General features: G+C 55.6%; 1 long non-coding RNA gene across 1 annotated transcript; it reads left to right on the forward strand.

Moving 5' to 3' along the window:
- Positions 1 to 4,647: 4,647 nt before the first annotated feature.
- On the forward strand, positions 4,648 to 5,795 carry LOC308559670. The gene is made up of 2 exons (XR_013999189.1): positions 4,648 to 4,780; positions 5,559 to 5,795. It is a non-coding gene; the product is annotated as an uncharacterized lncRNA (long non-coding RNA).
- Positions 5,796 to 10,808: the final 5,013 nt, after the last annotated feature.

Here is a 10,808-nt window from a genome sequence, read left to right on the forward strand (position 1 = left end):
AAAGGCAGCACAGATAATGTTCCATGGGATGAAAAGGCTGAAAGTTAAACAAAGGATGTGAGTCGAGTCAGATATAACAGCACAATGAAGGACCTGCTGGTGACCCGGGGCTGGAGGGCCCGAGGAAGGAGGGAGGCCCAGGCCGTGGTCCACCCGGTGAACTTGAAGCCGCTCCTGCGGCCCAGAAGCTTCCAGAGGATCCTCGAAAGCAGACCGGAGGGGCCCAGAGGGTCCTCTGAAGCGACGCAGGAAAGAAACATTCGAACTCATCCCCTGACCCTGTTTTCAAGACTCCTGCCAGTGGCTCCCATTGGGCAAACTTAGCTGAAAGCTGGGGGCCAGTGGAGTCTGGGGAGTCTCTTCTGCAATAGAGGGGAGTAGACAGGGTGGGGAGTAGATGTGAAGGGAACTGCTGAGTGAAGGCAGGCTCTCCAAGGCATGTTTACACCACTACTATTGTGCTCGCTTCGGCAGCACATATACTAAAATTGGAACGATACCGAGAAGGTTAGCATGGCCCCTGCGCAAGGACGCGCAAGTTCGTGAAGCGTTCCGTATTTTCCTATTTTCAGTCTTTGCTTGATTTATCAAATTAGTTCTAACATTCTTATTTTTCTCTCTTTTATTTCACATCACATTTCGAGAGAGTTTCCTTTCACAATCTACTTGGTTTGTCTTTGGAAAGCAACCCAACATCATCTTAGGTGTCAGAATAAAACGTAACTGGTTGTGCATTAATTTGGCGTGTTTGCTGGTTGTGAGGGTCGAGGTAAATGGGTATAAACATCCTATCTCAAGTCAGGGGGAAAAAAACCCTATACTTTTAATTAACCCTAACCTCCATTTTATAAATTCACGTACCCCTGGGCAGGGTACCACATTGTGTCTCACGTTTTTGTAGGAATACATTCAGTTAAATAATCTTCCGGGACCCACGGAGGTAAGGCGTAGATAAAAGTCTGGTCCTTTGGTAGAGACAGGAGGCGCACTCAGATGGAGGAGGGAGGGCCGGTCGAGATGGTTCTCGCGCCGCTCACCGTGTTCCTCCCCTGTCCCTCTGCCATCGCCCTTTGTTCATTAAACGCAGGCCCCACAGACGCCTGTGCAGGCTTGCCTGGCCTGGACCCGCGGTGGAATCACAGCGGCGCTGAAAGTCACGGCGCGCGGGACAGAGCTGTGAACTGCAGGGGCCGTGAGCAGGCGCCCGGGGCGACTCCCGTGGCCCGCTCCCGGGGAGCCCCGGAGCCGCAGCCTGGCACAGCCTGGCACTCGCCCGCCGAGCGAGCGGGAGCAGGAGCGCCCGTCGGGGCGGCGGCTTCTCCCACAGGTGCTCGCAGAGCCCAGAGCAGGCCGCCCTGGCTGTGCAGACAGATCAAGACTTGGTTCTGGCTTTTGCTTTGAGCTACTGAGCTGGGTCTCTTCCTCGGGAGCTGACTCTGGGAATCGTGACTAAATTGCTTGCTACAAACAATTTTTGCTTTGGCTGTGTGTTTATGCCTCGGCCTTTTGCCTCTGTTTTGTCTGAGAGCATTCGAGACCCGAGGTTGTGCTGGACATCGTAACGTTCATTTCAATAATGCAAAAATAAACCTGTGTCGGAAGGAAGAGGTAATGTCCCCCAGCAGTGACGCTTTCCAAGCCTCAGTTTCACGTTTAACAAGAAAGCGCTTGGGGAAGGATGGGAGGGAGCAGACTGCCACGCCCTGGAAACGCACACCGCACGGACCGGACCGGTGCGGATACAGTGAGAAAACGCAGAGCCGCCCACATCAAGGCGCAAACGCCGAGCCACTCACAGCCGCACGCCGTTCCCGGCCGGGGCTCGGTGCTGGGAGGACGGGACGGGTGCTCTGCACACTCAGGCCCCCGGCGCAGGTTTGGGCACACGGCGCATCCGCCTTAGTTCTGAGGTGTGGCGCTGCATCTGGGGCGTTCACCCACCGCACCCGGCGGAGTGGCCGCTGGCAGGGCTCACGGGAGCGGCGGCCGCGGTCAGGGAGCCTGCGAGGCGCAGGCACGAAGCGTTGCTCACTGGGCTCCGGGAAGCTGCTCCTGCCGCCCTGGGCACCGGGGGGTGAGGCCAGAGCAGGGCTGCGTGTCTCACACGCACGTGCACGCACGCACACGGGCAGGAACCGCACAGCCGAGGTGCGTGCTAGGTAAGGAGCTTTCTAAGCTGCAGCACTGATTGGAAAGCTGGCTCGCCCGGAGCAGAGTGGCACAATTCGTCAAAAATGCCGGAGAACGGGCAAGGACGTGCCAGGGCGGACAGCTCCAATCGGGCTACTTCAAAAGCCAGGGCTTGGGAGGAGGGGCCTCTCCTCCTGTCTGGCTCTGCTGGCTCGGAGGCCACCTGGGAGCAGGACGTGTGTTGCAAGATTATAAAACACCCGTGAGATGCGAGCCTGAGGAGGGATAGGAGAGATGGGTCCACCTGCCACAGGAGTGCTGAGCGGACGGACCTCTGCCCCAGCCTGGTCCTGGGCCTGACCTCTGCCCCAGCCTGGTCCTGGGGCCTGATCTCTGCCCCAGCCTGGTCCTGGGCCTGATCTCTGCCCCAGCCTGGTCCTGGGCCTGATCTCTGCCCCAGCCTGGTCCTGGGCCTGGTCTCTGCCCCAGCCTGGTCCTGGGCCTGACTTCTGCCCCAGCCTGGTCCTGGGCCTGACCTCTGCCCCAGCCTGGTCCTGGGCCTGACCTCTGTCACAGCCTGGTCCTGGGGCCTAATCTCTGCCCCAGCCTGGTCCTGGGCTGATCTCTGCCCCAGCCTGGTCTCTGCCCCAGCCTGGTCCTGGGGCCTGATCTCTGCCCCAGCCTGGTCTCTGCCCCAGCCTGGTCCTGGCCCTGACCTCTGCCCCAGCCTGGTCCTGGGCTGATCTCTGCCCCAGCCTGGTCCTGGGCCTGACCTCTGTCACAGCCTGGTCCTGGGCCTGACCTCTGTCACAGCCTGGTCCTGGGCCTGACCTCTGCCCCAGCCTGGTCCTGGGGCCTGATCTCTGCCCCAGCCTGGTCCTGGGCTGATCTCTGCCCCAGCCTGGTCCTGGGCTGATCTCTGCCCCAGCCTGGTCCTGGGCCTGATCTCTGCCCCAGCCTGGTCCTGGGCTTAGGCACAGACCACCCCGGGGAAGGGTCTCGCACGCAGAGCCGCTGGGCGATGTACCCACAGTGTGACTGCAACCTGCAGGCGGAGCGGGTCAGGCCCGGCTGTGGTACTGAAGGTGGGGTCAGGGCTGAGTAAGAGCCTCCGCAGGAGGTGACACAGGGAGGAGGCAGGGAGACAAGGGCAGGTGGGGAGGGGGCGTCAGTCGTGAGCTAAGGCAAAGTGGTCCGGGGGTCAGCTGCGGGTGGTGCGGAGGCTCTGGAACTTTCTCTGCTGACGCTGGCCGTTTCCCAGGGCTGGTCAGCTGGTCAGATCACTGGGGCGAGGGTTTAACAGGATTGCAGACTCAGACGTCTGCAGAGAAGTTTGGGGATGGTCTAAGAAAACCAGCAGGTGCGTGTGGGGTCGGGTAGTGCAGGGACAAGGGCCACACCTGGCTCAGGGGCACTGGCTGCTGAGCTCCCGCCCGCCACTGCCGTCTGGGGCTGTGGCCTGATTCTGCCAGATATTTCAATAGTTCAAGAGAAACCAAAACCCCGGTTTTCCAGGTCAAATCCGATAGTGTTCAAATCTAAGTAATTCAAAAATTATTTTAAATTTAAAACATTATTACAATACAGGGCCCCGGCAGGAGTGGGGCGAAGGTGAGTGGAAGAGCCTTTGGCAGCACGTGAGTGGGAAGGTGTGTGGCTGCTCCGGGAGCTGCTGTGGCTCCAGGGAGACCACCCTGCCCCGGCCCCAACTCCTCGAAGCCCCTCAGTTCCCCTGACAAACCACCTCTCTCTCTATTTGTCACCTTGGCCTTTCTTTTACTGTGCTATGGGGTAAAATCTGCCTTATTTTCCAGTTTTCTCACTTGTTTTGTTGCAGAACAGCCTCAAGAATTTTACTCAGAAAAGGTGCCTGGGGAGGAACAGCTGAGTCTTACCTGGCCGAGCCCTTGAAGCAGCAACGGGTGGGAAGGAGGGTGCCCAGGGGCTGTTCTGGCTTCGCTGCCCCCCCCCCCTTCGCCCTTTGAGAAAAGAGAAGAAAGACACACCCTGGGGCGTTCGACTCGGGCTCCCTTGGGAAGCTTCGCTCTGTGGGACCCTGGCTGTTCTTGGCTTTGACCCAAGCAAAGAAGCTCGTTGTTTATTGCCCACCCCCTCCCTGGGGGACAAGTGGAGGCGGGAGGCTCTGAGTTTCCCACCCGTGGTTGATAAACATGAACACGAGGGCCTGAGTCAGGGTGCAGGGGCAATGCTTTGGGGACAGAGACAAAGATGACATGGTCAGAGGGGGAGGGGACGAGGGAGGTGCGTTTCAGGACTCAAGCAGGGGTGGGTCTCCTGGGGGAGCAAGTTGCCAGTATCGAGGGTGATTCTAGGCATAACTGGGGCATTTTTCTAGGATGCTCATTTACCTGGGGAGAAAGGAGGGTGTTGGTTGCACCTGGTTTGCCTATAGCTTTCCATGTGGCCCACATGAGTCACCTTACCAACCTGTGTCATTTGGTCTCCCTTTATCAACGGAACAGGGCGCCAATCTTCTCTTTTCTCTGCCCTAGGCTATTTCACCTTCACCTTTCTCCCAGCTGACATGTGGGAGATACAGAGTTTTGATCTTATTTCATCACAAGAAAGCAGCCTCACCTTCTCATGATAGTCAACCGGCCCACCTGCATCGAACCTGCTCTGATTCTGTGTGAGTTTCCTGGGGCTGTTGGAATGAATCATTACCTCCCCCTCTTGAAATGCTCTCCCTACTTGGCTGCCGTTAACAACACGCCTCTAAGTCTGCTGCTGCATAGCACATTTTGTGGTTGCTATGGTGATGAGATGCTGAAACTGGGAGAGGATTTATGACATGTTGTGGCTTAGGGGCACATTTGTGATGCTTTTAAGCTGCATCAGCCAGGATCCTTGGTTAGAAGCAAACAAGATAAACTCTGGCTATTTTAAACAAAAAGAATGATCATTAGAAGGCTAAAAGGGCTTAGGAAACCAATCAGAATCCAGAGGCACAGGTGTGAGGAAGCAGGAAGAAAAGAGGGAGATAGCAAGTATTAAAAGGAGTTGCAGAATAATACCTATGGCAAAGTAGGACCAAAGGATGGGTCTCTTTTTAAGAATGGGTAAGGCATGAGAACATTTATTGAAAGAGAGGGAGGAAAAAAACAGCCCCAAAAGGAAGGTTTTCTTTGATCATAATGGAATTAAATTAGAAATTGATAACAGAAAATATTGGAAAACCCTCAAATATTTGCAAATTAAACAAAAGGTATCTAAATGACCATGAGTCAAAAAAGAAGTCACAAGGGGTATTAGGAAATAGTTTTAACTGAATGAAAATGAAAACATGACACTTCAGGGTTTGTGGGGTGCAGCTAAAGAGGTGCTTAAAGGAAAATTAATAGCTCTAAAATACTTATATTAGAAAAGAAGAAAAGTCTCAAACCAGTAATCTATGTTTTCACTTTAAGAAATGTAAATAATTGGAAAGGAAAGACTAAATCAATCCCAAAGCAAGGGAAGACAAGAGAGTAGTAAAGACAAGAGCAGAACTGATAAAATTGAAAACAGAGAAACTAGAAAGTGATCATTGAAAGCAAATTATCACTCTTTACAAGAGACAGGGTAAGGAACAGATGTGTTTGTGTGTAAATATGGTGAGGGTTGGGGGGAATCTTTGACTAATTAATAAAGAAATATATGACTTACTGTTTTTTCTTGTGAAATAGTAGGTAGAGTGGTCTCCTGAGAGATGCATGAGGAGCTAGAACTGGTGAGGAGAGAGGTGATGTTTTGGTGCATTTCCTGGGGAACTGATTAGTTTCCTATTGCTGCCATAACAAATTATGATTAATTTAGTGAGTTCAACACCCAAATTATTCCCTTACAGTTCTAGAGATTTTAAAAAATTGTAAATGTGCTCTACAGGGCCAGAATCAAGGTGTCAGCAGGGCTGTGTTCTTTCTGGAGGCTCTAGGGGAGAATCGGTTTCCTAGGCTTTTCCAGCTTCTAGAGGCACCCACATTCCTTGGTTTGTGGTCCCCTTGCCCATCTTCAAAGCCAGCAGAATAGCATCTTCCAATCTCCTCCCCTCTCCCCTCCATGGCCCTCTCTCTCCCCTGCTTTCACCATTACATCTCCTTCCCTGACTCTGGTCCTCCTGCCTCCCCCTTATAAGGACCCCAGTGATTACATTGGGTCACAGAGGGATTTGGGATAATCTCCCAGCTCTAATTCCTTAACTTATTCACCTCTGCAAAGTCCCTTTTGCTGTATACAGTGGTGCCTCGGTTTTCAAATGTAATCCATTCCAGGAGACCGTTCAAGTTCTGAAATGTTCAAAAACCGAGGGATCCGCAGCCGACAGCTAGGTCTCAGGATCTCGCCCTCAGCGGAAGCCGTTGGCACGTTCGACTTCCGAGGCGTGTTAGAAAACCGAAGCATTTACTTCCAGATTTCCGGCCTTCGCAAACCGAAATGCTGGTCACCGGAGACGTTCGAAAACCGAGGTACCACCGTAAAGTAACATATTCCAGGTCTGGGGGATGAGGACATGGACGTCTTTGGGGGCTGTTACTCCGCCCACCACAGTCGATGACCAAGGACAAGAGGAGCCCTCAGGCCCAGCTGAGGCTGGAGGCCAGGAACTGGCTGTGGTCTGAACCTGGTACGTTCAATAATTAAAATAAAGGAGCTAAGCTGGCAGACTGTGGATCTAGACCCAGATGTGGCATTTTGCTGGGACTACAGCAGAAGGACAGGGGATGGGGGGGGCAGGGAGCTTTCATAAGATGGTCATTTCTTTGCTGAACGGTGGGATCCAGGCTGGGAAAGCGGGGGAGGGAGGATGCTTACGGAGGGGGAGGGAATCGATGTGTGGCTCGGCACCCGGCTGCATATCTAGGCTTCAGATATGAAACAGAATGTAATAAATGGATGCTAATCGCTCTGGAAAAAGCCTCCGAACAGAACCTTCTCTGCCTGCATTCTGATAAATACCCGTTCATCAGGCTCGAAGGCCGAGGTTTTAGATATCCTGCCTCTCCCCAAAGGAATGCACTTAATCCACTCTCCGCTCTGCTCCGAGGCTCAGGACGAAGAAGGAGCCGGCCTTCTAATTCTTCACACCCCTCCTCGCACTCAGCTGTCCACACCTGCCAGGTAGGATCTCCTCGCTCCCACATCTTAATAAGAGAGAAGCTGTTCACCAGAATCAGGCGGGTCCATTCCGTCCTGGGCGCTATGAGTAATAATTTAATCTAAAAGGAGGCATGTTTATTAACAGGCTACAGAATGTTTTTCAGGACCAAAGGGGACTCGGCGACGGCTGGCCCTGCGGGCAGAGCTCTGGGCTCACGGGGTGTGGGTTGCGGAGAAAGGAAAGAAAGATGCGGGAATGGAGTTGGGGGGGTAATGAAGGACATCGGAGAACGGTTCTCTGCAATCGGTTTAAGAAATACGGGCTTGTCGTGTTTCTTTTTCTTTTTTTAATTTTTATTTTCGGCAGAGCCGAGCGGACCCCGGGTTCGAATCTTGGCGACGCCCCCTAGCTGTGGGTGAACTCGGGTGGTTCCCTGCCCGTGTTCCCTCACCCACAATGTGTAGACGGCACAAGCGCCTACCTTACCGCTTCGCCGTGAGGACCGTGAGTGGATATTTGTAATCACTTGGAACAGTATCTGGCGCCGAGGCGTTTGTTAAAGGAAATTGAAAATTTATCTAACAATGAGATTCATTGAAACACTTTGTAAATACGTCAGAGAAAACCTTGCGTGGGTGCAGAACCGAGAGTGGCCTGTATCCGTTTGTTTGTTTTTGTTTGTTTTAATCTGTCTTTATTGTTGAAAGTGTTACCATGTTTCGACTTGTCTGGATGAGAGTTGACCTGTGCTCTCTGCCGTTGGTCAGTTTCTATTTTGCTAAAACGGAACCTCCCCAACCCGAAGGCCGACGGCAGAGCCCATCAGGTTCGGCCCTCCTACGCCCTGCCACCTAGAGACGGTCAGAAAAGAGGGGGGACGCGGCGGGTAGGGCGGAGCAGAGCTAGCGGGTTGATGCGACACGGCCAGGACAGGGCGCCCCCGACACAAGTCCTGTCACCACAATGGATCTCGCAACAGGACGGCAGCCGCCCCGACCAGCATCCCCGACCAGCATCCCCGACTGGCTCATGGCCGTTGAACTGTGCCCGAGAATGGCTGTGACGAGTCACCGGAAATCTTACTGGAAACCAGTAGACCTTCAGTCACAGATGGAGATGGGGCTTTGTCGCGTGGTCAGGGCCAATGTGACGACTCGCCAGAACCTTCAGGGTGCAGGCGAGTGGCCCCCGTGTTTACGAAGACCCCAGGGTTGAGAGTGTTTCCCCTTGTTATTTTTTTTATTGTTTTTATTAATTTTTTAGAGAGAGAGGAAGAGAGAGAGAAACGTAGATGAGAGAGAAACATCAACATCGATCGGCTGCGCCTTGCACCCCCCCTGCTGGGGGTGGAGCCTAAAACCCGGGCATGTGCCCTCACCGGGGGTCCAACCAGTGCCCTCGCGCTTCGTGGGTTAACGCTCAACTACTGAGCAACACCAGCCGGGCCCCCCCACTATTTCTGAGTTATTAGAACAAGTCATTCAACTTCTTCGAATCTTATTTTCAATAACCCAGTAGCAACCCCCCCGAAGGGTTACGTGAGATGCCGATTGGGGACTGCGCCCGGCGTCACTGGACGCCGCGGGCAGTCAGGGATGTTCCCTTTCTGGCTTCCCCGCCTCCGTGTCTGCCTCTTGGCTGCTTGTCTTTGGAGAAATAATATGTAGCTGCTTCCCCAAAGCATCCGGGAAACGTTGCGTCAGAGCAAAAAGCTTGAGCTGTTTCTTTTTTAAAAGCTCATTAACTGAGAAATTCGTTCCGGGTGGCGACAAAGCCAGCTCTTGCCTTTCTTGCCCGGGAAGTCACACGCAAGGGGACAGGAGATTTGGCAGGTGCCTGGGGCCGGTGGGCGCGTGGAGGGTGCCGGCAGGATTCAGGGATCCAGCCACGGGCATTGTCGGGCCTCGTCACCAGGTCGAGGAGCCGCTCCCTCAGGGCTGGCCGGGGCCATCTCCATACTCCAGGCCCGTCTGCCGGTTTCCAGGACCTGCAGGTCACGGCGCTCCCTGTCCGCTTAAGGTCGCCGAAGGACTGTCCGCTCTTCCCCGGGGACAAGTCCCTTCGGACGTCAGAGCGCGTGTGCAGAGGTCCCAGGGTGGAAGGGCCTCGGGGCTTGTCGTCCCCCCAGGGCCCTGCCCCTCCCAGCCCCTCCCCATATTCCCATGTCCCGCTCGCTCCTGGACCCCAGAGCCCAGCTTTCCCGGGGGGCGGTCTGCAGAGCACCCCCAGGGCAGGGGAGGTCAAGAGGTCACCTGCCGTATTCAGAAAAAACTCAGTGGCAGGATCACACCCCTTTAGTGATAAAAGCCACACGGGGAAGACCCATCGAAGTAACTCCCGAGTAGCCCCCAGCTTCATCTCCTCAGCCCCCTGTCCTGTGAACCCCGGTCCCCGGCCCGACCGGCTGCCTGCGGACGCCCCGCCGAGGCCCACCGCGCACCCCGAGGGACAGCGGCTCCTCCCTCCTGGTTTCCACAAAGGCCGCCTGGGCTCCCGGCCCCCGGCTCCGGCGGCCGCCTGTCGGCCTCGGGCCGTGGGCAGGGTCGGCCCACGGCAGCTGTGAGGCCCGCGTCTCGCACCCCTCTCTCTCTTCAGTCCTCCAGCCAGGACGTCAGAGGGTGACGGGGGTGCAGGTCTCCCCCCCCCAGCCGCGCCTTTTCCTTCTATGACTCCGCCCTCCTTCCAGACGGTTCTGAGCGGGAGCCCAGATGCGGAGGTCTGAGGGGAGGGAAAGCAAACACGTGGGAGGGCAGCTGAGTCCCTGCAAAGCCCCCTCACGCGGCTCCCCCAGTCCCCCGCGAGGCCGAGACCACGTCCAGCGAAGGGCCTCTGGCAACCGTTGCCCCGTCACAGGATCGGAGGCAGCTGTAGAGACGGGGCCGGGAAAGAAAAGAAACCTTGTTCAGCCTATTCCGGGCTTGCTGTCCTGGCTCCCTAATTAGTTAACTGGACTCGAAGGGGATGAGCGGAACTATTGTTAATTGATTGCAATGAATGCGCATGTTTCCTGCCTCGAGCGCTTGCAGCACCTGCGTCCCGCGGGGCGGGCCCTGGAAGGAGGGGGCGCGTGGCTGGCGTGGGGCCCGCCCCGGCCGCTGGTGCCCAGGCCTAGTGTAGGGGTCCGGCGTCCACCTGCAGGGCCAGCTCTGTTGGGCTTGTCTCCTCCACCGCAGTGAAGTTCAAGGGGACAAGTCGGAGAATCTATCCGAACTGAGGGCCGCGTAGGTGTGGGTCCCAGGAATAGAAACAGCGCCTCCAGGGGGCTGGGGCAGGCGGTGGGGCTGAAGGACCGGCCCTGGGGCAGGGGACCTCGGTTTCACCAGGGCTGCTATCTCCCCAAATGAGGTTTCCCGTTTGAACTGCGGCGCTTCGCAAGCCGCCCGGTTACCCGGCCTCACGCCGGCGTCCCAGGGTCCCCAATGACCCTTTCTTTCCGCATCGCGATCAGAAACGTGCTCTCTATGGGTGGGATGCTTTGGTTTTAAAGCACATACCTACTGCACTTTTTCCGTTTCTTCCGCCGAGGAGAGAGGCCCGGAGCAGCCCCTGGCAACACCTTGACTTCAGACTTGCGCCCGTC

This window comes from Miniopterus schreibersii, assembly GCF_964146895.1.
Source record: "Miniopterus schreibersii genome assembly, chromosome: 7".
Classification (NCBI taxonomy): domain Eukaryota; kingdom Metazoa; phylum Chordata; class Mammalia; order Chiroptera; family Miniopteridae; genus Miniopterus; species Miniopterus schreibersii.